The following is a 25,476-nucleotide window of genomic DNA, read 5'->3' as shown; positions in this document are numbered from 1 at the left end:
TTGTAGCAGACACTGAAGGGGAGACACGTTTGTCATGTCCGCTGAGAAGCTACATAAGCAAGTAAATTCAAATACACTAATACAGACAGACACTTTTTTGCAAACAGTCAGTTTATACACGCTTTTGTGATTTGAACGTTGAGTCACGAAATTGCAGCCGTAATCTTGTGATTCATCTGCTCATGAGTGACTGAATAATACTATTGAAATGACCCTCTGTCATTTTATTGGATGATTGTTCTCCAATGCTACGTTAACACACGGCTGCCACCACTTCTCATCAGCTCCGCATTACTTTCGCTCCACTGATTCAATAAAACATTTCACAATAAATACGAGTATGTGTTTGTAATGTTTTCTTTGAAGAATAAAAGCAGTCCGGAATTTGCATAACCATAAAGTCAAGGTTTAATTGAAAATGGTAAATGGATGTGGGTGTGTCTAGATAAGTAATTACCATTGTAATGAGAAGTGGTTATGGTTAGGTTTTAGTGATAGTTGTGAATCATGTACATGTTTGTGTGGCTCCTTCATCTATTGGAAAAAAGCTCATCAACCGTCAACTACTCCTGCGCCCCTCCTTCCTGTGCTCGTTTACATGAATTATGCATATGACCAGTCTCGTTAGAAAAGCCCCTCCCTCATCATTCTCCTAATCTCGACTGTTGCCGAGGTAACCAGATTAGACATCACTCTGAGGCAGAGTAAGGGCCCTGAGGCCTTTTTTCATGGCAGACCACATCCAGGGCAGCCTTGGATAAAGATACGGAGGTTTTACAGGCCCGTAGGTCACTTAATTGTCCACTATTATTATGGGACTGATTGGTTGATGGTAATATGATGTTCATTTCAACTGAATCTTTGGCCATTAAATATTATTTGAAAGCAAGAAAGAAAGAAAGAAAGAAAGAAAGAAAGAAAGAAAGAAAGAAAGAAAGAAAGAAAGATGAAGAAAGAAAATTCCTGACCTGTTAACACAGGAGTGACAATGTTTATGAAGATCGAGTGATTATTTTAAGATATTTTGAAACAATTAAAGCTGTTGACTGAGTGTATATAAACCAGTTGCAGTCAGAAAACACTAATAAAATCTATAGAATCTAGAACATATTTATCAAAATGTGTTTTAATGAATGAGACATGTTTCTCCTGATTTATTTCTATTGATATGGTAATTTGTTTATTTTTTTTCTGATTTTGTATTTCCAGATTTGTTATTTTGTGTCTTCTGCCATGTTTTTACATGAACATTTTTTTGCATGTCAATAGTCCACCTAAATATTATGCTGAAATATTACAGAAAAGTTTATTTGATAAATTGATAAGAGTAATAATGGGCCTGGTACGCATATAGATGTATGAATTATTAAAAGATTGTTGATAATTGTTGACCCTATGCATGAAATAAATAAATAAATAAATAAATAAATAAATAAATAAATAAATAAATAAATAAATAAATAAATAAATAATTTTACCTCTAAAGATGTTGGATGTTAATGCAGAAAATGTTGTCCCCCAAGAAATGAATAGAATAAATAAATGAAGTTAATGTAAGCCAGTCTCTTACTTCACATGACGATAATAAAAACTGAAAGAGCCATTTTTGTTTTTATTTTATAAAACATGTGATAGGAGCGCTTGAAACTTTGATTGAGCTTTAGTTCATTTATCTTATATAGGGTTGTTTTTGGACTCTTATTTAGATATTGTCATTATTTTGACTTATTTTGACTCTTATTTTGAAGCACCAGTGACTCTTATTTTGAAGTATATTAGAGCTAAAATGACTGCTGGTCACCTTTAACCTTACAAGTCACACCTCTAGAATCTCAGCAGTAGAATTGTTTGAAGGATCTGGTCACTCAGCTCTATACAAACTTTTTTGAAAGCCTCTGGACACCATTAAGAAATCATGTGTAGCTATTTTGAAAACTACTTGAAAGTTTAAATTTCAGATCAATTCCGACTCAGGAGAACTCACTGATACAGAGCCACTTCATTGGATTATTGATTTCCTTGGAATCTTGCCTGCTCACCTGGACTGCTACTCCTGCTCGCTAACCCTACCACCCTTCCATCCATCCATCCATGATCAACCGTTCATCTTCCAAGGTACATACAAAGCTTGTTAAAGAAAGCCACAAGGTCTACTAGAGCCTTAAAAATTGGATGCAACTCTGATAGTTTACATATAATAAATTCAATTCAATTAAATTCCACTGAAAAATACTGATTATAACATTTGATTAAAAAAGCCCGAATAGACTGAACAAAAGCACAATACTCTGTTTTAGATGGGATGATTGGATAAAAAAATGGAATTTGGAAAATAAAGCTGAGGGCTTCTAGTATTCTGAATTGAGACATTCATTTGGACAAAACAGACAAGTCCATTGGTGGTTTCTTTCCAGCTAATAATATTGTATTGTAGTCTTACTGTAACTGTCTGGTTATGTTGGTGGCTGTTGAAAAAATTCCAATGTGTAGGTTTTCTTTCAATAGTCAGTGAAACCTGCAATGAATCCTTTCATGATTTTCAATGGAGCTTTAGGATCCCATAAAGCTCTAAATGTTATTTGCAAGATGTATGTAATGTATGGTGGTATTAGTGTCTTGCTCAAGGACACTACAGCTGTGTCTCTGTTGGGGTAGTGAACCAGAGTCCCCCATACCCCCTTATGATCTGAACCACTTGGCTATAGCTGCCCAAAGTTCACGATGCCCTCCATCCTTCTCCCGTCACCTGTCCCTCTTTCTTATTGAACCAAAAAATAATAAGATGAAAGACCGAGCATAGAGTAGCTACAATTGTCATAAACTTAGGTCACAAAGAGGACAATAAAGTAATGATTAAAAACATATTTTTTGTTGGTTATCTATCTGGTGAGCAAAAGAGAACCCCACCGGCCTTTTCCTCAAACTATGTAGCGACAACCTTTTTTTCAGTTGTAAAACACATTTTTACATCCATACTAACAGTCTTGATTAAAGTTGGTGACTGCGCTTATTTTTGCCTATTTATTCATTCCTCTATATTTTTTACTTAATACGACTGAACATATATGATGTACAAGCGGCCTGTTGTTCATCTATAAATGTTAATGAACATCGTTAAAGGAGGTTGTTGAGACTCTTAACAGTAACGCTTTGTTTTGACAAATAATCACAAGATTATTTTTTAATAAATGAAAGTAATAGTCGAATATCATGTGCAGATTGGCCTTTGCAAGATGAAATGAATAATTCCATATTATAGTGGTTGGTTGAAAGGTGTTTTGGGGTTAGTTTAAAGTACATTTATAGTTTAAAGTTGAAACTATAATTACAGGTAGGTAATCATTACCAGTAATCACTTTTTGGGAGCAACAAATATTTGTATCAAATCATTATTCATATAGAAGAATGTAACTTTATTGCACATACCAGTACGTGTGCATGTACACACACACACACACACACACACACACACACACACACACACACACACACACACACACACACACACACACACACACACACACACACACACACGTGTGCACACCACCCCACTACCCTGCCTATCCTTTGTTAAGCCAAGCTCGAGTTCCATAGACACAGATGAAGGCGTGGAGAAAACACAAGCCAAAAAGGCCCCCCTGCCACTCTCACTCTTGCACAGCGACAATGATAGGCTGTCATCACACAACGATCAGCACTGTCACCCACAACATTGCAGTACACAAACACACATTCCCCAAAGCACACAAATGCACAATCACACTGGCAAAGCTAACACACACGTATGTAGGAACACACACATTCACATGGATACACAGGAAGCACGACTGTGAAAAACCCACAACAGCCTCGACAACACTGACAACCAAGTCACTGCTGTCACTTCAGTTATTTTTACACTGGGACCTGACAACATATCAAAAATCTCTCTCGCTATGGGAACAATATGAGACCACTGCATCAAGCCCATTAGACGCCACGTGTCACATCAAATATCTAATTATCTGCTTTTCAATATTCCCAATTAAGTAAGAGATGTTATCTAAACGCATGCACACAATTATTTACCGCAGTACGGTGGATGGACACTCACCGTATTTGAAAAAAAAAAACAAAAAAAACATTGCATCTATATCCTGCTGACAGTGAGAAGCCTTGGTCGGATCCTGAAGAGAATCTGGCCACAAACAAGAATGACTCAGAAAAAGCCATTGTACTATTTCAATTCCGGCTGGAGCAGGAATAGTTCACTTTCTTGGCCTTGGCTGCTGTCACCAAGCAGAAGGCATCTGTGTGATGAGTCTGATTGGCGGCCGACAGTAGTGAGATCAGTGGCAGGGCTGCGCGATGGATGCCATGTTGGCCACCTTGTGATGTGCGGTTTGTCGCCCAGGCTTCACTAGCAAGCAAAGCCTTGAAAACACTGCTGGCTGTCACTCAAAGAGAAATGTGGTGTTGTTCCAAAAATCCATCGCAAACTACCTTTTGTGTCTGCGTTTTCAAGTGTTAACAGCCCCTAGTGTTATGGCATAAAATAAAAATGAATGTACAGTCTGGTGTTTGTGATAATCATAATGCCAAACCCCTGAAATTGACTTTACATTATTTTTAAATCAATGTTATCAATTAGAATACCAGATATGTCAACCCCAATGAGGAAACCATACACAGCCCAATATAATAGTCATTGTGAGAACTCACTATTGTAAATTTACAAATGAAGATGCATAATTAATTGATTTTCCATTCATTGGCTAGCAAGCTACTTTGGACAAGGGGTTGAAGTACAGGGTTGAGATACTTGACAAGAATGTATGTTAGCAAACCTTTAGCTGTGTACAGGGATTGTTGCAAGAGTCTGAAACCCTGAAGGCATATTCGATTTGTGAATGGATGAGTGAATCTGGGGGCATTACTGTGGATTGGGTGTATGCATTGACTGTCTTCCAGATTAAGGATCCCATTTGAACGAAACCCAAGTTGGGTGTTTTCTCTGTCAACATTTTTGCAACAAAGAGTTATAATAAAGGTTATTCGTGCAGTATATTGTCTATTTTCACTATTACCGGAGGGTGTTTGGTAAATTTGTTGACAACTGACATGAGAATTTAAAGCCGCTTGTCAAACTATAGACATGCATATTTTGCAAGTGGCTGTGCTTTCAATCTAATCTTCAGTAAAATATCGCCACGTGCAAGAAGCTGTTTGCTATTTGAATCTGCCACCTAATGATTTCAGCAAGACCTCAATGATGCTGCCAAAATATGTGACTGCCAATTAATCAACGTCAAGACTCATTGCAGAAAATAATCTGCAGTCTCAATCTACAATCTCAGTGTGAATTTTTATCTGAATATACACCAAGTTTAAATTGGTCTTCAGCACGTGCCTCCATAAAATCCTATGTGTCAAGATGTAGTGATAAAAGATCCATAAACAACCAAAATCACCCTAATTCAATTTAATGCTGAAAATGCAAAGACCACAAAACTGTGAGACATAAGATAATGACGAAACAAAAATCAATGACAACAAAAGTTCATTGTGGAAAAAAACATTTGAAAAAACATGTAACTGAGGTAGATGTTTGGAACCATTTTGGAAATATGCTATATGTTCTGGTACAATTTGCCAGAAGGCAAAATAAAAAGTCAGCAAATTATGAAATAAAATAAATACTATTGCAGAAAGCAAAAAATAGAGTCACCATTTGAAACAAATTTCTAAGAAAGCTATTCATGTTAAAAAAATAAACATGAGTGAGACTACAGAGAATCAAAAGTAATTTCTCTCAAGGGATGAATACATAAAGATTTTTAGACAAACAGCTTTTTTGACGATTCTTGGAAGAGAAAAAAAAACAAGACTTTATTCACTTTTCTTGAAATTGGACAAGTGCATAATAATGTTGACCAATCAAGATTAGAGGTGCATACAGGGGGAGGTGAACTGTCGAGTTTGTGGTGTCATTGCACATTTAAGTAACTAACTATAGTAAGCTGAAGTCAAGTAGCCTCCGGGAAACATCATACAGCCCTGGGCAGTGGACACAGATTACTCAAAATATTATAAACTTTATTGAATAAATTGGCGCAGCATGATTATGAGACATGTCATAAATGTACACTGCGGCAAGTAGGAAGAGTTTTGATGTAAATGTCTAATATGTAAGCTATATAAGATTTGCTTAATGTTAATTAGGTGTGTAAATATCTTTAAAGTATTCAAACGCAAATGCTTCATGTCATTCTTGTAGACCTAGTTCCAATACTTTTACAGCTAGTTTAGTCTCAACTCTGCAGCTCGAGTTTATTCAGAATAGTTTATCCAAATAGAGCATTCAAGGACTCTTTAGTACCAGATATACCGTGACAAATGCGACGACACAGTGTCGCAAATTTCTTGATGTTGTTGTGTGTTGTGATATGAATACAGTTATTTATTATCATAGAGTTGTTGCCCACACATTAATGGGCATTCAATAACATTTTTGCGATGAAGCTAGAGCGTCACTGCCTTTTTTCATTGCAGTCCCATGTTTGCATTGGTATTGAGATTTTAAGATGACAAGAAAAGCCGAATCTAGCAAGATTAACTATTCTGATCCACAGTCATTTTATTATGACTGTATCACATCATTGACTGGACATTTAACTGTTCTACAATGAGTCATTGGTTATAGTCCGTCATTGGGTGACTTGAAAAGATGCAAAAAATGTGAGTAGTAGTCTCATGAAGACAAACATGCTACTCACCGAGTATATAATCGTCCTGCTCATCAGTCTTTCACTTATGATCAAACAGTGCACATTCTCCAAAGGTTTGTCTGACGCAAACCTCAAGATGGTACACAGGTACCCGATTTGCATGAGACAATAGATGCGCAATAAATATCAGTTGTAACGTGTTGTTTTAATTAATTCGTATTTGATTTAATTATACCTTATAGATTAAACAATACAAATAATGATTTTCTTCCCGTTTGCAATTTGGGTTAACCCCGCGAGTCTGATTGTTTTGCTCCCAGAAGTCATCCTTTTACTATGTATCAGGAGAATATTTGGGTAAGTACCATGTTGACTGGTGAAATATCCTCTAACATGGACTTAGGTCTATACGTAGCCCAAGTTCAAAATGATCTTAGTGCTCATCATTATTCTAAACACAGCCACATCTTCAAATATAAAAAGGGGGACACACTTTTTCAGCAACAAGGATATTGACTGGCACTGATAGCCCAGTGTAAAAGGTACCAAAACGTACACATTAGGTTAGTTGAACACTTCAACCTCGCAAAAGATATGTTTGGAGAACTATTTATTGATTTTGAAATGTTGTACAACATATAACTTAATATAGTACATGCTTTCTTCCAGTCTCAGCTCTTTGTTCTGTCATTGTTACTGCATGTATTTGTCCAGCATTTTTGAAGACGATAATGATACATTGCGTTTTTAGTCTTGAAAACACCCACATCATCATGTCACGTAACACCACCGATCGGAAAAAAATAACAATGGCAATAATGGAAATGGTCAGCCTATGCTTTCCCAAGGAAAGAACATACAAGAAATGAGTGATTTTTCAAAAAATAACATTTACGAAATAAATATTTAGTAAGGGCACTCAGCACTTCAAGAAAAACCTTAAAAACAACTCCTCCTCGCCCCCCAAAATCTTTCAGCCTGTTCCCCCTACCCCCATTAACCCCTTGTTTGACTGGGATTAAACCCAGTGTAAACTGTTGCACTTCAGAGTATCCACTCATAAACATAGCAAGAAAAACAAGTATTTGGCCCATGCAGCCTGCCCCTATCACCACCTCCACACCCCACGGGCAAACACCCATCTTCCCCTATTGTAGGTTCATAGCCTGAAGCAAGGATTGACGATTCATAGCAGACAGTTGGAGTAGGACAACAGGGTCAGCTTTGCCTACAGGCACTACCCCCCTTGTAGCCACAGCAGCCGCTCATTTTAACCCACAAAAACATGGACAAGAACTGAGGCCTCGACTGCCTCTCATGACCAGGAAGTTCCACAGTATCATCATCAAAGCAAAGCAGACGTCTGGGAACTGAACCTGGCAGTGAATACGATTGTTTTGCTATTAAGAGTCCATGTTCAGCAAATTAATGTGATACAATCAGTTCTACTTGTACATACAGATTCTAGAAATAATTCTACTACACCACAGTCATACCATTGTGAGCAATACTTTTTATCCACTTCAAAACCACAAATTATATAGTGTGAAGAGTTAATTTGGAATATGATGCATTTTTCTTCTTACCACTGTCATTTTTAGTATTGTTGCCAGCTACAGTATAAAACCAGACAAAGGGCATATCTATATGACTTTGGATCTTAATGAGGCCCGTTCTGTCTTTTTAAAAACAGAGACAAGGTCCTCATCAGACGCTTTTCCCCAGGGACTGTCACCCTTTGCAGAGTGTGTTTTCACGTAAGAGAGCTTTCGATGACACAAAGGCATCTCTCGTCTATCTGCAAAGCTTCTTCAAGTGTTTATCCACTAGAACTGACAGAGAGCTGACTTTAATTAGCACCGGCTCCCTTTGTACCCCCGCTCAACACCCTCCCCATGCCTCATCAGATTGCGTAATTCCAAACTCAACCATATAATATATTAAGGTTTTAGTCACTGATATTTTTGAAGGACCAGTTCACAGAGAGCGGAAGAGCGAGCCGGCTGTTCTCTTCATTTATGGCACATAATTAAAATTAAATGACAATTCCACGCTGCTATTTAATTAGACACTTTAGATAACACAAACACACGTATGTGCAGAACGCTCCATCTACTGCACACATCCCTCACAAGTGTGCACGATTAGCAACCGTGTTGACTCAATGCATACACACAAACGTGTACCTAAAGTCTTGTCATTATGGGGTTTTTCTGACGTACTAGATAGCATTTGTAAATGAACCCCCCCACCCCTGACACCTTTTTGCCGGTGAGGCTGTCAGTCAACATGACACCGTGTAAATAATCTTTCAAGCTCCAGTTTTTGGTCCACCTCACCCAACCCCCATTCCCATCCAATCATTCGTAGGTTTTCTCAGTGTTAATGATGAAGGCTTTAATTCATCATAACAGTATTCTCACAACCTCTAATTAGCAGCAACACCCGTACAACAATGCCAGCATTATTTCTTCATGCAAATGAGCGCAGTCTGTGGCTGTTGCTAACTACAGTGATAACCATGCGGCCTGTGCTCATCATCCTAGTGTTTAACCCTGCTTTTCTACTTAATCCGCCATCCACGCCAAACAAATAGCAAACAGAAATCCTATTATCAGCTTGGTGATTCATCTTTTTATTTGACTTCAATCCAATCTCATTCATAGGCACACAGTATTATACATGAAAGTTTTTGACGTTCGTAGCGATTCAATATTCATTCAAATTCATATTCTATACATTGATCAATCTATCGACACACATGAATGATGAATGCATGTATTTTGTTTCCTTTTCACACAATCAATAAGATGTCGTCTGAAAAAGGGTGACATTTACTTATCTTTTGTGAGTTTCGTTTCAAAGAAAGTTTTGTATTCATTGCATTTGCATGAGAAATGTTCAACGAGTGTGCATCACCCTTTTCAAACTGCCAGGTCAAAATATGACATATTGGTGTATTTTATAACCCATTAGTTTTTTAACATAGTGTTAAAGTTTGACTAGTTCAATAAATTTGACTAAAAATACAATTTTAGAATGACAACCATTTTATGAAAAATACCTAAATGCTCTGGGTAATTGGCTGAATCTAAATGAAGCAAAGTATTTAAAAAAAAATATATAGTATAGTATAATATAAAGTCCAAAGGGATCTGTTTGAAAAACTATGATACATTAATCTCAGAACCTTATGTGTGACCAGAGCAAAGTTTGGTTCATTCTTAAAAAAAGGCAATTAATAAACTAAATTCACTTTAATAGCTACACCAAAATATTGTAGCTATACCAAAATACTTTGGTGGTGAAGAAAAGAAAAAACACCCAGCAGGAATAAGAATAAAATGATAATCAAGATGTCTTCATAAATGTACACAACATTTACGCGCAGATTGACAAAAAACCAGATTGTTACAGAGTGAGAGCGCTGATTATCTGATAGAAAATGAGATGAATTCAAAATTTATCACATTCAGACAAATATTACATAATGACAAACAAAAATATCAACATCCACATGCAATCTATTCTTACTTGAATGCAGTATGAATTTATATATAAAAACTCAATAGCTAAAAATCATAATGTTATTACAAATAATTGCAAACACTGTTTGAATATATCATTTACAATGTGGGATGTGACTGAAATTATTGCTGTGATTATTACAGTACATTGCCGTGAGTTAAAATGGACAAAAAAGCAGTATCGCATTCAATGCATATTTGTCTACTTGCACAGCTATAATATAAACCAGCATGTTTGCAGATGACCTAACCGAACCCCAACAGACCACCATGAGGAGTATGAAACCATGTAAAAAAAGAACTGCTTGTTTTTTATTACCATAATAGCACAGTGTTCATGTTCTACACTTTTTGGTTCACTCTGACATTAATGATATAATAACAAGCCAGTTATCCGTCGGTGGGATGTTTGTCGTCATTAGTAGCACTCTGCAGTCTTTTTCTGTCATTGCTTGTTGAGGTGAGACCTTGTGATGATATGTCAAAGCAATGGTGTGCGCGCCTAACTGGGTCAGACTAGACAATTACAGGGCTTAAGGGGGCTGGTGTCAAAGGGTGAGATGTTAAAGAGGGACGCCATGTAGAGGGAGGGGTTTGTGGGTATGTAGTATCTAATGAATTGGTCTAGTGCTGATATGGCTTTCGCCGACACCCGTCCTCACTCTGAGCCCGCCAGCCGTTCTTTTAAAGATTTAATGACACATCATAATTAGCATAATGTCCCAACTTGTCTGCTGATTTTGGCTGTCACACTGTATTTGTTTGAGTATGGCCAATTACAGAAGTGATGTGTGTAAATGAGTGTGTTGGGGTGGTGTGCTATGGGGAGGTTCACATCTCACTATCTTCTACCACCAAAAGGAGGCTAATGTTAGACAAAGCATCAAGTTTAAATTTGCATTGTTGATTGTGCTTGTGGTTATCAATGGGACATGGACACGTATTGAATCGTCTCATTAATTAAGTCACTTCACATTTTCATTAAACGCGCTTTCAGCCTCGCTGTCGGTGATTGTACGGATGTGTTCGCACTGCTTGAGTGTAATGAGTTTCTTTTTTTTAATTTTTCAGTCTTAAAATACTCATACATACTAAAATGTAGTAGGTGTGTGTGTGTGTTTGATACTTTGTTACGTGCCCAAAAATGGCATAACAAATACAAGTGGTAACCCTTTGAGAACCTCACTTTAGAAAAAAAAAGATGACTTGTAAATCATGTGAAGCTTTTTACGAGCAAGTTTATAAAAAATTGTGAAAACATTTTGAAAACATCCATTTTTAGATTTTATCAGCAAGTCAGATTTGGCCACTCTGCAAAACTGCTCCAACAATGTCCAACCTTGTACTTCAAATCAAATAGCAGACTTCCAATTGGATAGATTTAAGCTCTTTTGTCACATTGTTTCCTGGCTCATTAGTTGATTTGGGCGCATGCTATGAGTCATTAACAACGTTGCCACAGTAAATAAAATAAACGTTTAATACTGACTTGGTTTTGAAAGTAACTCAAATTACAAGTTCCTTTATCATTCAACGCTGGCTCAACTTAAAAAATGAAAACTGGTTTTGTCAAAACTTTATTGGAAGATATTAATATAATATTTTTTTTATTTTTATTATTTATCATATTATTAATTTTTAGATAATATCACTTTAAGTATTCGCCTAAAGGAAGCTGATTTAGCTTAGATTTATTTACTATAGCCAGTCTCAGGATATGAGAAAATGGCTTTACACATGACGGAAATATTTTGCGTTTCTTTTATAAGCTACATCTTATTTCCGATAGCCAGTCTCAGGATATGAGAAAATGGCTTTACACATGACGGAAATATTTTGCGTTTCTTTTATAAGCTACATCTTATTTCTAATGATCATATTTTACTCTCTTCCCTTTGTTTAATTTATACTCACTCCACAATTCAAATAACCACTATTTTGTAACTATGAATTATTTAACATTATTTCTTAAATTTAATTATTCTTCTCGATTACGTTATTGCACTTATAGTTTACATGTAACTGTCACAATTGTAGACTCTCTCTGTGTGACAGCATACCAGGTAGTATTCCCGCATTGAACAGACTAGAAGTGACAGACAGCAGCAAATGCTAATATTAGTCATCACACACACTCACAGTGAACTTTAATGAAACTTGAGTGGTCTGATTGATGCCTTGGTATTTCATCAATCATTCAACAAACTTAGTAACCAGTTGGCTGCCTAATTTTAGCTTTCTTTCCCTCTTCTGCACACGCACGTGTCGCACAAGCAAACATACAGCCAAATAAATTAAAATTAGATATGATTAAGCAGTGATGAATATCTTTGAGTCCCACTGACCAAAAAATAACATTGTCCCAAATTTAAGTTTAATTTAACTAATCACCACACTGTGTGTGTGTGTCTTTTCTTTACTTTTTTAATTTTATGTTTCCTTTATTTGGCTGTGTATCTGCTTAAGCAGTGCCAGCGTGTGATGTAGTACATATGTTCTTGATGCCGATTGGCTATCACCGACGACTCAGATGAACTGGGTCGACCTGGAATAATGACAGAATGCTGACTGACAGATTGATGTGCCCACCACTTGTCTAACATGATACTAACACTCAATACACGCTGTTGTCATATATCTGAATGAAATACGATGACATCCATGACACATGTCTGAGGAGCTCAGAATCTGTCTGCCTGTGCCCTGATCAAATTGACCAGAACCGCATTATACTAGCTGCGCCATTACTTAGAGTTGAAGCAGGCATAAAGTATAGAAAAATTTCTGCCTGAGAATTTTCAGATGTAGGGGGCACAAAGGACCCATCCTAAGTACGCCAAAAACAGAGCCTCGTATGTCAACTGCGGGTAAGGTGATAGCGAGAAGTTACCACAAGATTAGAAAGTTTACCACCAAGGCTCACTGCCCATGACCTTTTGTATTGGAAGTGATTGTCACCATGTATTTGGAATCTGCTTGAAGATGCATTCGTCGCACTGACGGGTAGTGAGGTCAATGACTGGTGAGGCACTTGCATCATACAGATTTACAAATTCATGAGCCAGTTAGAGTGGTGTATTTTATATTAAATTAGCAGCCTAACATTTAGAAGTGGTGAAAAATGTATAGCTATATACCAACAGACAGTGAAAGTGACACCGATGAGATGCATATTTGTAAGTGCAACAAAATGTCACATTGGAATGGTGATGAAAGTCACCAATAGCTTGGGGATATTTATTTGTGTAACACCCGAACCATTGCAAATCAGTTTAACATAGAAAAAATGCATTTTTGTCTGTAAAATGTCACTTCAAAAATGATGCAAGTTACAATTTGAGCTCCTAATGGCAAGTAGAAGTTGTTATGAGTGTATTAAACACGAAAACTCTAAATATAAGTAGAATTTGGGCACTTCATGTATTTGCCCCCACGGGTCTATGCTTGCACATGTCTGCACTCTTCCAGTGATAGCACTCTGCCTTGATTTTGTACTATACTGTATATTTTTCTGTTATCTACATCTGTGTCAAAGAACAGCACCATTGTGTGCTCTCTGTCTCACCTCAAGCGTTTTGTCTGTGGTTTTATATGATCAGAACAAGTAAAAATATTTTATGGAAATGTTAAATACATTAACCTGACAATGAATGCATATAAAAAGTGTCTGAAAACATTATATGGAGATATAAACAGACACAGGAGGTGTCAGTTACCAAAACACGTTTCCTCACATGAGGCATAGACAAACAACCATTCACACTCACAACCACACCTATGGGTAAATTTGGAGCGGTCAATCGGCCTGCCATGCCTGTTTTTGGAAATTGGAGTATTCGATGGAAAACCCACCCAGGCACGGGGAGAACATGCAAACTCCATAAAGGAAAGCCAGTGCCGTAATCGAACCCACCACCTCTGAACTGTGAGGCGCCCCCCCAAACATATACTTTTTGTTAATTTGATCCATCCATCTGTTGTTCATCCGTCTGTCCATTTATCTATACAAGCCATCCATCCATCCAACTTGCCATCCATCTGTTCCTCCATATTGTTTGACACTTCTCCTTTTCGGGGCAGTGGGGAGCCGGTGCTTATGCCAATGACATCGGGAGAAATGTAGACTACACATTTTTCTTGACTCCTGCAAATCACTGGTCAAATATAGAGAAAAACCACTTGCATTTACTGATTCACACTGAGAGTGGGAACTGAACCCGTGCTCTGTCAGGCGAGTGAACGACAAGCACTACTATATCACAGTGACATGTTTTTATTGTGACAATAATAGTTAATTCATCCAGTGTCCAAGGTTGATCATTTTCTATTCATTGGACTTGTTTTAATCCATCTCCATATTTTTCCTATTTTCACCACACATCCAAGTCATAGCAGGCTTATTTATAATGCATCTGAACAGAAAAGAAATGGAGCTGACAGAGTACAGTAGTTACTATGATCAAATATCATAGCTGCAGGCTAACTGGGCATCAGGGCCCCCCGACAGACACGGTCCACAGGGAACGAAGCAAAGGGACAGAAATGGAAGGGAAAGGGAAAGTGTGGGCTTGGTAGATTGGATGGAGAGGATAGAAGGTAAAGGATGGCCATGTGTCTGTATAAATCACCATTGCAGAGGCTAATCTCTCAGGATCCGTGGCAGGATAAATGCTTTGCTTATATATCCAACACGCCTCAGCCTCTGACACTCATTGGGCACGCTCAGTAGGCACAAGGCCTCCCTGGGCATGGTGCTTGCACCCCCCCAATCATCCCTCCTGCTTTTCTAAATCATCCCTCACACTCATCTTTTTTTTACTCCCTTCTTCCAACACTGAGACTCTGGCTGGGTGAGACATAAAAATCACTTTTTTTTTCTGTATTTCACTTGGTCACACGACATATGAAGGAGGTCTTTTGCGTGAAATCTTTGAAGCTCATCTCTAAACTTCAGGCCTTTTTTTTACTAAAACGAAAAGGCAATTTGTACAGCATCTTTGTTGGTCATAGAGTTTTAGCTGTCATCGTTTTTTAAGAGGATCTGAATTATCTTTAATAAATGGGGATATGGAAATTTGGCTTCACTTATTTTGCAGAGAAAAACTGGTTGAAAGACCTTTTGCAATTTACTCATCATTCAGCCTGTCCTTTTTCTTGTTAAAAGACCTTTCGCAGATTACCATTTATTCACTTTGTCCTTCTTCCAGCATACTGGAGAAAACATAAAATGACTCACAGTCCAGTGTTTCTCTACTCTCAGAAAACATTTCCTTATTTCCACAACACTTTACACTCTTTTTACAAGATGTTTTCAATTTGTGTTGAAAATTTTATATTTGAACGTCCCTTGTTTCACCCTCTTCAGCTCGGTAATGGCGAGATAACGACAACCTCCCCAAATCACGTTGTCTATACCTTCTCCTCCACTCTTCATCCCTCGCTTGTTCCCCCTCTCTGTAATCTGGCCCTGTCGTAGTAGTGAAGGTGCGGCCTGATTGAAACAAACGGCTGCTGATTGCTGATCAGCCAGCTGTAAAGCCTGGCAAGGATATGAGCTAATGAAAAAATGGACCTGATTTGAGAAGCATCGAGCGTCGCTCACCCTGCTAGCCCTGCTGTCCCCTGCTGTTACCCTCTATCCTGCTTCTCTGCCTTGTCTTCCTTGCATCACCCCCCTCCACCTCACCTTGTCTGCCTATCATTGCCGTTGAGCATTATTGGCAGAAAAACATGCAAATGACCGGCTGGTGCTACTTGTAATTGACCACCAAGGGTTCTATTATTGTGACGAGTGCAAATCCGGCACGATGTACGGTCCAAATCTGTGCGTAGGCATATTTAAAAAAAATAAATAAAATAAATGTGTGTGTTGGGGGCGGCATTCTGCCAATTAAAAAGGCTCCTTTCATTCTCTTTAAATATGACTTCCATCCCGCATGGAAACATGGAGCATTGTCTACGCTTGGCCGGTTTGGGAAAAGACAGTAGACACTCTTAAAAATGCTACCAAAATCTTTCTGCCACCAAATTGCTAGCTGCGTTGGGTCCATGTCAAAGGGTTACACCTTTGCAACCCCAGAATGCCCACCGTGATGCAAACCCATTTGCCAATTCCCCAACCGGGCACTGCAAGGCTTGTGCCTGCATGAAAGTCGGGGTACAGCAATTTTGCATGCACTGTCTATAAAGATAGAACTCCTTGAGTGTGATTCAAGGGACCTTCCCTTGTTACCTACTTCTCAGCAAGGAATGAAGGGAAATTCCAATTGGCTGTCTTAAGTGACTTGACTTCCAATGGTATTGTCACCTACATACATAGAGTTAATAAGGGTTCGTTGACGGTAGTGGGTAGAAGGGTGAGAGGCTGTGTGAGGATGAGGACTTAAACGTACTGTACATGTTTTTTCGTGTCCATCTTTTTTCTTCTTTTTTGAATGAGGCATGTGCTGCATGTTCAAATTTAAATGTGGGTATCCAGATATGGTTCTAGTTGCTTCCATTTTATAGATAAATGTTAAGAGTCGAAATGGTGTTTTAAAAAAAGCACGCAAAGAGGTAAGCGGACGTAATGGACCACTTAGACGACAATGAACATCTTGTGTTTGTTTTACATTTTTCATACAAAGCATACATCCCCATCTTTTGGGGTCAGCGTTAAAGTGGGCAATAATTACCAGTGGCAAGTCATTAGAATTGGTAATTTGGCAAAAGTGGTAAAGTAAAAGATGGCACACAAATAAATGCACGTGTTGCACAAACACATGACACTAAAAGAAGTTCTTAAAAGCAACCAGACACACACGCATGCGAGTGCACACATACGCACGCACACATACACACACACGCACGCACGACAAATTAAAATTTCCATGACTCTGTTTACACAAAATTAGCCACAGGGCCAACTCACCTGCATTAGAGCAGTGCATAGTAACAGAGCAGAACTCTAATTGGGGGTCATTATTTAAGCCGGGAGAGGAAGTGGGCTGAAGACTCATTTTCACTCCTCTTTCTCTGACTTTTCTTCTTTGACAGGCGCTGTAAATTAAGAAAGTGGTGATATTTAATACCTTTTAACCTCCCCGTGACAGTTTCTGATCAATTACAAGAGCAGGCTGTAATTGTTAGGCTGGATAATGATTCCACATGTGAGAAGAGCGGTGCTAAGATGAAGCCCTGAGTGCAATTACTTTAAACCCCTCAAGTCTACTGGTGTCTTGAGAGGACATTATAGGAAGGGAGATTTAGGATGAGCAAAGAACCTGTGCAGTCACATGAAGCAAAAGATGACGTGAAATTGTACCACAAAGCAGTATAAGCTCTTCTCCTAAACATAAAACAACACTGCACATGAATAATTCCAACTAATGCAGCAAATAATCAGGAGCCACAGAAAGTTAAACGTATGGTGTTCAATTGTTGTGGCAAGAACAGCAAAATGCAGCCTGTGCATGGGTGGAGTTTTTTTTCTTTAGCAGCGCGTTATACTAATTTCACAAACAAGCTAAATTAGACTTGCCCTGACATGAAAATGGAGATACGCTCGTTTTGATTCCGAGCACAGTCCACTTTTTATCTGCATCGAGGGCATGGCAGCTTGGATCGAAACAACAAAAGAGACACAATGCAGACCATCATGAAAATTAATTAGCTTTTATTCTTTACACAATGACCAAGTATTTTACTTTGAAGTGAATAGAATGGCAACATTATCGCCAAATCTTGACAGTCTCATCGTTTTTTATAATGCTAAAACATTTTTATTTTACCTTGGCCTTTGGAATATTTTGCCCAATCAATTGGCACAATCCAGATTGATGTCAGATAACTATGTTAGAAACATTGTTCAGAAAGAAGGCATCCTGCTCACAATGGGCCACATCATCGATGTGGCTGATGGCGTGCCTTGAGGCCAAACCCTTACTGCTTTGAAAGGAACATCTTTCATAACTTCTGATACGTCTTCTTTTATATTCGCTTTCTTTTGAAACAAGTGTTACAAAAAGCCATTGAAAAGGGAAATTGAGAAGTTAATCCTTTGATGCTTGCTCTACATGCTGTAGGATTTACTTGCTTTCTGTGCGGCCATTCACAAAATATATTCACTTGGATTTTTTCCAATGATTGTCTCATTTCTCTTTTACATTTTATTATTTACTTACAAAAATCATTCCCTTGCTTGTCATCTTGGAATATTTTTACTGCAGTGTCTTTATTTGGGTGTGTCTCTGAAGAATAAATATGGGTGTAGAGAGATTTAAAGTTTTGATTAATCTGTAAACACTGTGTTTGTGGTGTATATCAGGAATTGTGTTTAGAGTCTTGGAAAACAATGCAGTTGTGAATGTTCATTATAACTGAGAAATGCCAAATTTCTCACTTGAGCATGTGAAGTTCAAATACCAAATTGATTAGAGGATTTTATTTTAGATTTTAAAACCTGGTACTTTAATTTCTAGATTTTTTTTTTGCTGAAAATTACCAATAAGTGCAAAATTACAAAAATTCTATAGATATTTACCAGTCCCCGGATGTTGTGAAAATAGAGTACCATAATTTCCCTGAGAACAAAGTGCAATTTGCCACTTTGCTTTATTAGCCGCCAGTGTCCATATAATCATATAAGATATTATGTTCAGAAAAAATAGTCACATCAGTAAATACTTTTTCCAAACAATGCCAAACATGGCTCGATACACCATAGCCAGTAGTGATTGATTGCTATCTTTATCAGCCTCGGAACTCCTTGAGTTACATAATATCATTCGTTGTCACATTAGACTCTAATTGATTAGAACATATTCAGGGTTTGTGAGCATTTACTTGGCTTTTAAAAAGCTGAATACTGCCCAAATTCTGTTTTTTAAAGGGTTATTGACTGAATGTAAATGTTCGTATTCAATGACAATTACATCATGAGGCAAATTCGAGAATGAGTTGAAGCTGTCTTTTTAATCATGCAGCAGTGCAGCTTTTGGAAACTCATTGGTAATGGTGGATTTTGACATACTGTCAGGCTTCCCTGGCAAACCTCAGCAATAGTTACTCTTGTAATTGTTACTGTTATGTTTCACTTTTCACTTAAGGCCTGTTTTGGTAACAGGTTTTCATCATCTAAGCCTCCCACTGAAAATTTCAAATGACAGATTTGAAGACTCAGTTTGAGGGAGACTTGGATAATTTCCCTAGTTTACTTGTTACCCAATTTCAGTGTTCAGATATGACGAAACCTATTGGAAAATCCATTAGCAGCATAAAGCTCATCAGTAAAAATTCATGAATCAAGTGCATCAGGTATTAAGTGTGGAGAAACAAGGAGTAGGTTTGGGAACATTTGGTATTATTTCAATATATTGAATGTCTAATATCACAAATCTATATCTAATACCATAATTATTGCTGCTCACCAAGAATCATGGCCTCCAAAATGGATTTGTCCCAAAAGGTCGAGGTGAGAAACAAGGAAACGATCGTGAATGAAAACAAACATGATTTAACCGAAGTCATCGTTTGTATAAGAGTGAGTCCCCAGATGGCAGAAGTATTTTCCAAAGTTTTTTCTCGACATCACCATTTCACAATGCTGTTACCATTTGGTAAACATCAGCGCATATCTGGGATATTCTGCTGTTCTTCCATTTTGTGAAGTCGCACATACTGGCTTTGTCTCAAAACCGGAAACAGTGACCGATCTGACGGAGGCTCAAATATTGACAACCAAAACTGTTTGCAAGGCAATAAAATTTCTCACACACACAAAAATACTCACCTAAGTGTATGAAATTATCATGCATATAATACCTTTTTTTAGGTAGGGTAATACATACGGGTACGTTTTATTTTCAAGAAATGTCAGTATTTAACGCATATTCCTGACACATACGATGAAATCTCCATCTATTCTTCTATCAAACATTTTCTTCTTTTTCGTTTTTACCTTCTCCCCTTGAGCTACATTCGTTTTGCTCACAAAAGACCTCTCAGAGGAGGTAGACTGCATACAAACAAATAATGAAGTTCCAAACCAATGGAATGCTTGATTTCTTCAAATATTGAACAGTTGGTGGTGTTATCTGGCTGGTGACCCAGCACTCACGGCAAGCAGGACGGAGTGGCGTGACCTGACCTCCTGTCTGCACCGTGGCGGGTTGGCTGCTGAGGAGAGAAGGAGAAAGAAGCGAGGAGACAGGCAGAAAAGGACGAGGGCGAAGAAAATACCAGACGCTTGCACTGACAAACACATAGAAAACTAAACTAGCATGAACCCGCTGCCACACTCCCCTCACCCCCACATCACATACTTTAGGGCCATCTGGTTTTTAACACGGGTAAACAACAATGCACTATCAATACCAACAGGCCCGGCCTGGTTAGTTCGCTTGTTTCATATTAAAAGAGTTGAAAAGATGCTCTCGTTTAAGCTAAAGGTCTCCTCTGCACAATTTCTCTGTCTTGCGTAATTTTAACATCAATTTAACAGCACTTTTTTGTCTTAAACTTGTGTTCGTTCGGTCTTGATCTCTTTTCACACCTTTGGATTTTTGGTGTCACTTATAAGAGCAAACATTCTGCTGAAGCATTTACCATCCACTCTTTAGGTCTTACACCAGCTGTTATTTTTAAAACCTCATCACACTTTGCAAAACGGCACCCTCTTTCCCACTCCAACCTCATCGTGATAGCATGAGGTGCTGAAGAGCTATGGCGTGTCTTAGATGCATATCAGAAGAGTTGTCAGGTACTCTGATGGCCCCAAATATAAACTAGCAACCTTCAAACAATGGTTATTTTTCCATGTTGGATGCAAATCTACAATGATCACCACCTTCTCAGTTCTGAAATCAGCTCTTCAGCAGTCTTTTTCAAATGTTCAATGATGTATTGTCAGTACAAGCAGTCCATTCATTTTATAGATCTTCATTTATTGGGGGAGCAAGGTACTTTTGCAGGGCAATATCTGTTGCATACACCACATGTAGCATTCCACTACACTAATTAGCAAGCGTAATTTGCCAACTTGGTGATGAAGTGCCGCCTCCACAAGTGAAAATCAATGCTTTTACTATCTTAATGGGTGGTCGTTTTTTTTGGGACTGCTACAACCACTTGTGCGGAAGTAACCATGCACCTGTCTTGTCCCTGCCCATAAGCTTCATCCATTCCTGGTCATCACAGTAATGCAAGGACGTACCTGTGTTGCACATTCAACTATGACAGGGGGGAGGTGCAGTTGCGTGTGCATGAGACACGACACAGAGGCTAATTTCAACAAGGCTAAAAAATAGGGTAAATGTTTGCTTTAATTATTTAGCCCTGTGGTATTTTGATGAAAGCATGCATTGAGACTCATTATTTTAAATTCATTATTATTCTAAATTCAGAAAAAAAATCATGTCTCTTTGAAATGAGAAGAGTACAAGGTAGTAGAGGGCTGTGAAAAGCAGCAAAGGCTTAACGGCATGACTTTTTAAATCATGACCACTCTAATGTTGACATAAGTATAAACCTTTTAAACTGCAGGGTTAAAATTTAGACCAACCCAGAAAAAAAAAAAAAAAAAATTGGTTGGGTTATTTTGTATAAAAAAACGGGTTGTTTCAAAACAACCCAATTTCAACTCTAAAATTTTGTGACCCAAATTTTTGCTCCAGAGGTCATCTCCCCTTGTATACACATAGAAAAAAATAAACACAAGGTAATAATCATTTTTAATGTCAGTGACTCTAAGGTCATTGACCCGTTAGTACAAACCAGACAAAAAGTGCTTAACTTTCGGAGTAGTTGACGTCTCTTGACACGCTTGACTTTATAACAGAACCTGACAAGGATGATTTACTTTCACAACCACTGAGACGATGCGCACAGCAGATGTTTTACACTTTCTGACCATTTATTTGTGTGCGCAGGAAAGGGGGGGGGGGGGGGTTAGCGGGGTATAATTAGGATTTATGGAGTGAATCTGCCGAGTTGCAAAGGCGACTGATGAGCCTTCCTCTAAGAATTGCCTTTGTCTGCTAGGTGAGGGATAACGAACGGTTCCATGTTGACAAGGGCAAGGACAAGACTCTGTTTTTAGCATTCTTCAACAGATCTTCGTGTGGTAAATGAACACATTTGTGGTTCTGCAATGTATGACCACATATCGTTACACATAGAATACAGCCAAAGTTAACATAAACACACGCATCTGTGTAAAACAACGTACTACTGCTGTTTCTAGAAATCAACAACACTGACCATCAGCATGAACAGAAACATATGCACACATGGCTGGTTCTCTGGAGTTGTGTCATGGCAGCTGAGATTTTTTTTTTTTGTTCAAAACAAGGTGAAATATATTCATACTAAAAGATTATTGCAGTGTGATACGAATAGATAGTTCACACTTTGTCGTTGAATGTCATGGTCTACCTAGTGCTTTAGGTGTCACATGGAGACCAAACACGGAGTACTCAAGTACCAAATTATGTTTAAATCAATTATTTCTACACTTGAACTACTTCACTACCTACATACCAAGACATTTAGGTAAAAATTGGGGCAAATTACCGAATATCAACAGTTACTAAACGTAAATTACATATTGACAAGCATGTGTAAAACTTAGTTTTTGCTGCCATGTTCCTAGTTGATACAAAATTTGTGAACAGTAACATTCACCCTTCAAAAATATGAAAATATTTCAAGTGTCAGAAGTCCCGGCACCTCTTTCTAGGTACCTTTAGGATATAGATGCTGTTACCATAAATTTTGGATTAAAATTAATAATGTGGTAATTTCCCGTCATCAAGCAAAGTACTGACTTTTCGAACACAGGGTTCTCCAAAGGTGTAGCTCCTAACTTTGGACACAGGTCCTATTTCAATCTAAAATAAAGTGCTTGTGTTTTTTTTCCTCCTTTCCCCCAATCTAAAATAAAGTGCTTGTGTTTTTTTTCCTCCTTTCCCCCTGCTTTTGGAATATTTTTAGCTTTGGCCATCACATCAAAGTTCAATGGAGTTATTCAAGATCACTCAAATATGTGCCTTTGTCTCTCCATGCCGCTGGCCTGTAGTCTGGTGCCAACTGCTGGTCATTAGATCCTCCAGAATCTGTGTTCCACTGTTGGCCAATGTTTTTTGGTAAAAACCACAAGCTAAACAGTTAGAGAAGTGACATTTTCTGTCTCCAGCTTTTTCTTTGTCATTGTTTTTTTTTTTAATAGTCGGTTGATGTGGAGTCGGTTTGTTTGTCTAAATGTTAGTACTCTGGAAGAGCTCCACAGCTGTGGGCACCTAGATCACATTGGAGGTTTCACTGAATAATCATACACACACACACACACACACATGAATACACACACACACACACACGTAGCGCTCCCCCACTCTGACAGGCAGCCATGTTGGGCTGGCAGCTCAACAACACAAAGCTTTTATCTGTCAGTGGTCAAGCCTGACTGAACCCTGGCTACATTATAGGCACTCTCAAACACGCAGCGACTTAAAACAAACGCACGCACACACACACACAGACACACACACACACACCTTGAAAAGCCATTTCTATTTTTTTCTCTTTAGAACCTGGCTCAAATCTGCTCTTTTCCGGAAATTAGCCATCTGTGCCGTCCATGAGTGACAGAATGTTCATATCAATCCTTCCAGGAGATGATGAGCACCCCGTCTGCACAGGCAACGCCACATACACACACTCACACACACACACATGTGCATGCAAACAAAATAGACACACACATAATTACACACATGGGCACGTTTTCAGGAGCAAGTCATTGGTGGTAGTTGTAATTGACTTCCCTTATTACAGATGAATTTTCAACAAAAAGGAATTGTCGTTAAAACAAATACATTTCAAACATTGTAAGTGCCACACAAGATATGAAAAAAAAACAGAGAACACACAAACTCATCAAACATTTGTGCAAGACAAAGATGGCTGGTGGTTAATGAATCTTAGTTAATGCTATTAAATTGAAAAATGAGCGCTGTCCGAAGGCACCTTCCTGTTTTTTTTTTGTTTTTTTTTTTAAACTCTCGTTCTCTTTGGCTCTGTTCCTCTGCTTCTATTTTTTTACGCTTGAATTTCGAGGAATGGCTTTCATCAGCAAAGCGCATCTCATTAGTGGCGATGATGCGCCGTATGTTGATCATCATCATTTGTGAGTGGACTGATGAGCGATGAATGTCAGTCGAAATGGAGGCGACAAGGCTGCATCCCATATAGCCACAGCAACACACTCACACTAATTACTTTATACAGTGCCACAGCAAATGGCTGCAGTGGCACCACTAGGAACAGAAGTGGAAATGACAATCATAATGAACCATATCAGGTGCATCAGTTCACTGAACGCAAGCTGTGGCTCTGTTTGATATGAAAAAAAAAAAACACCATTTGCAATTTGAGAGGACAAAGTAGAAGCAGTGAGGCTGATTTACTTTCTGGGACATTACATTGATTTGACGATAACTACACCTGATAGCAGCTCATATGATTGAGTACATAACGATTAAATGTAAAAATTTGAATAGTTTAAGTACAATTTGTTTACAATGATTGCATCCTTTTTTTAATCACTGGTTTGCGCTAACATCTGGCTGCTTTCTCTAGCTACAGCCGTGATATGGAAGTCACGGGATGAGAGAACACATCACATTTGTTCTTATTAACTCAATGAGCAACACTCAACTGATGATGTTTGTTTCACTCAAATTTCCTGGACTTATTTCTTGTTTACAGGTGCAGAGATTTCATGTGGCACCAACAGACCATGAAAACTTACATTTACTCACATTTTTTAAATACAGACTTCAATTTCCCCAACATGCATGTTTTTGGAATATGGGGAGGCCTAAGTAACAGGAGAAAACCCAATGTCAATGAAATACTAAATAAATAAATAGATAAATGAAACATGTAGTTAGTGAAATCTTAAACGGGATCAATTATAATACATTTTGCCACAAAATGTTTCGATCACCGTCACATGCGCATAGATGTCATTAGTTGCCAAATAATTTGTCTTTGTTTGAGGGTGTTGCTGATGTACCTCATGCTAATCTGCTAATTATTGAGGGTAGTGTCAGTAGTATGAGCAGGGTCACATTAGCACATGAGCATTTGTCCTCTCACCATGTTTGGTCATTTGTGCTGACGCTGTGATTCCTCTCAATTTCATTTTGGGTTTGACACAAACTGTCAGCCAACTGGAAAATCACACCACTCTTTCCCGTCAACGG

The 25,476-nt window shown here is 38.2% G+C and overlaps 1 long non-coding RNA gene across 2 annotated transcripts in view; it reads left to right on the top strand.

Annotated features, from left to right (window-relative positions):
- Nucleotides 1-1,807: 1,807 nt before the first annotated feature.
- The window catches only part of LOC148392315 (uncharacterized), a 98,246-nt gene continuing 74,577 nt past the window's right edge, over nucleotides 1,808-25,476 (top strand). For both annotated transcript variants that reach the window (XR_015860729.1, XR_015860728.1), the window contains exon 1: nucleotides 1,808-2,115. This is a non-coding gene — a long non-coding RNA (uncharacterized LOC148392315). The remainder of the gene's footprint in view (nucleotides 2,116-25,476) is intronic.

The sequence above is a fragment of the Syngnathus floridae genome, chromosome 10 (assembly GCF_059516105.1).
Source record: "Syngnathus floridae isolate MCC-2025c chromosome 10, RoL_Sflo_1.0, whole genome shotgun sequence".
In the NCBI taxonomy this organism is placed as follows: Eukaryota; Metazoa; Chordata; class Actinopteri; order Syngnathiformes; family Syngnathidae; genus Syngnathus; species Syngnathus floridae.
Note: the sequence above shows the minus strand (reverse complement) of the source record. Positions and strands in the feature narration are given on the sequence as shown.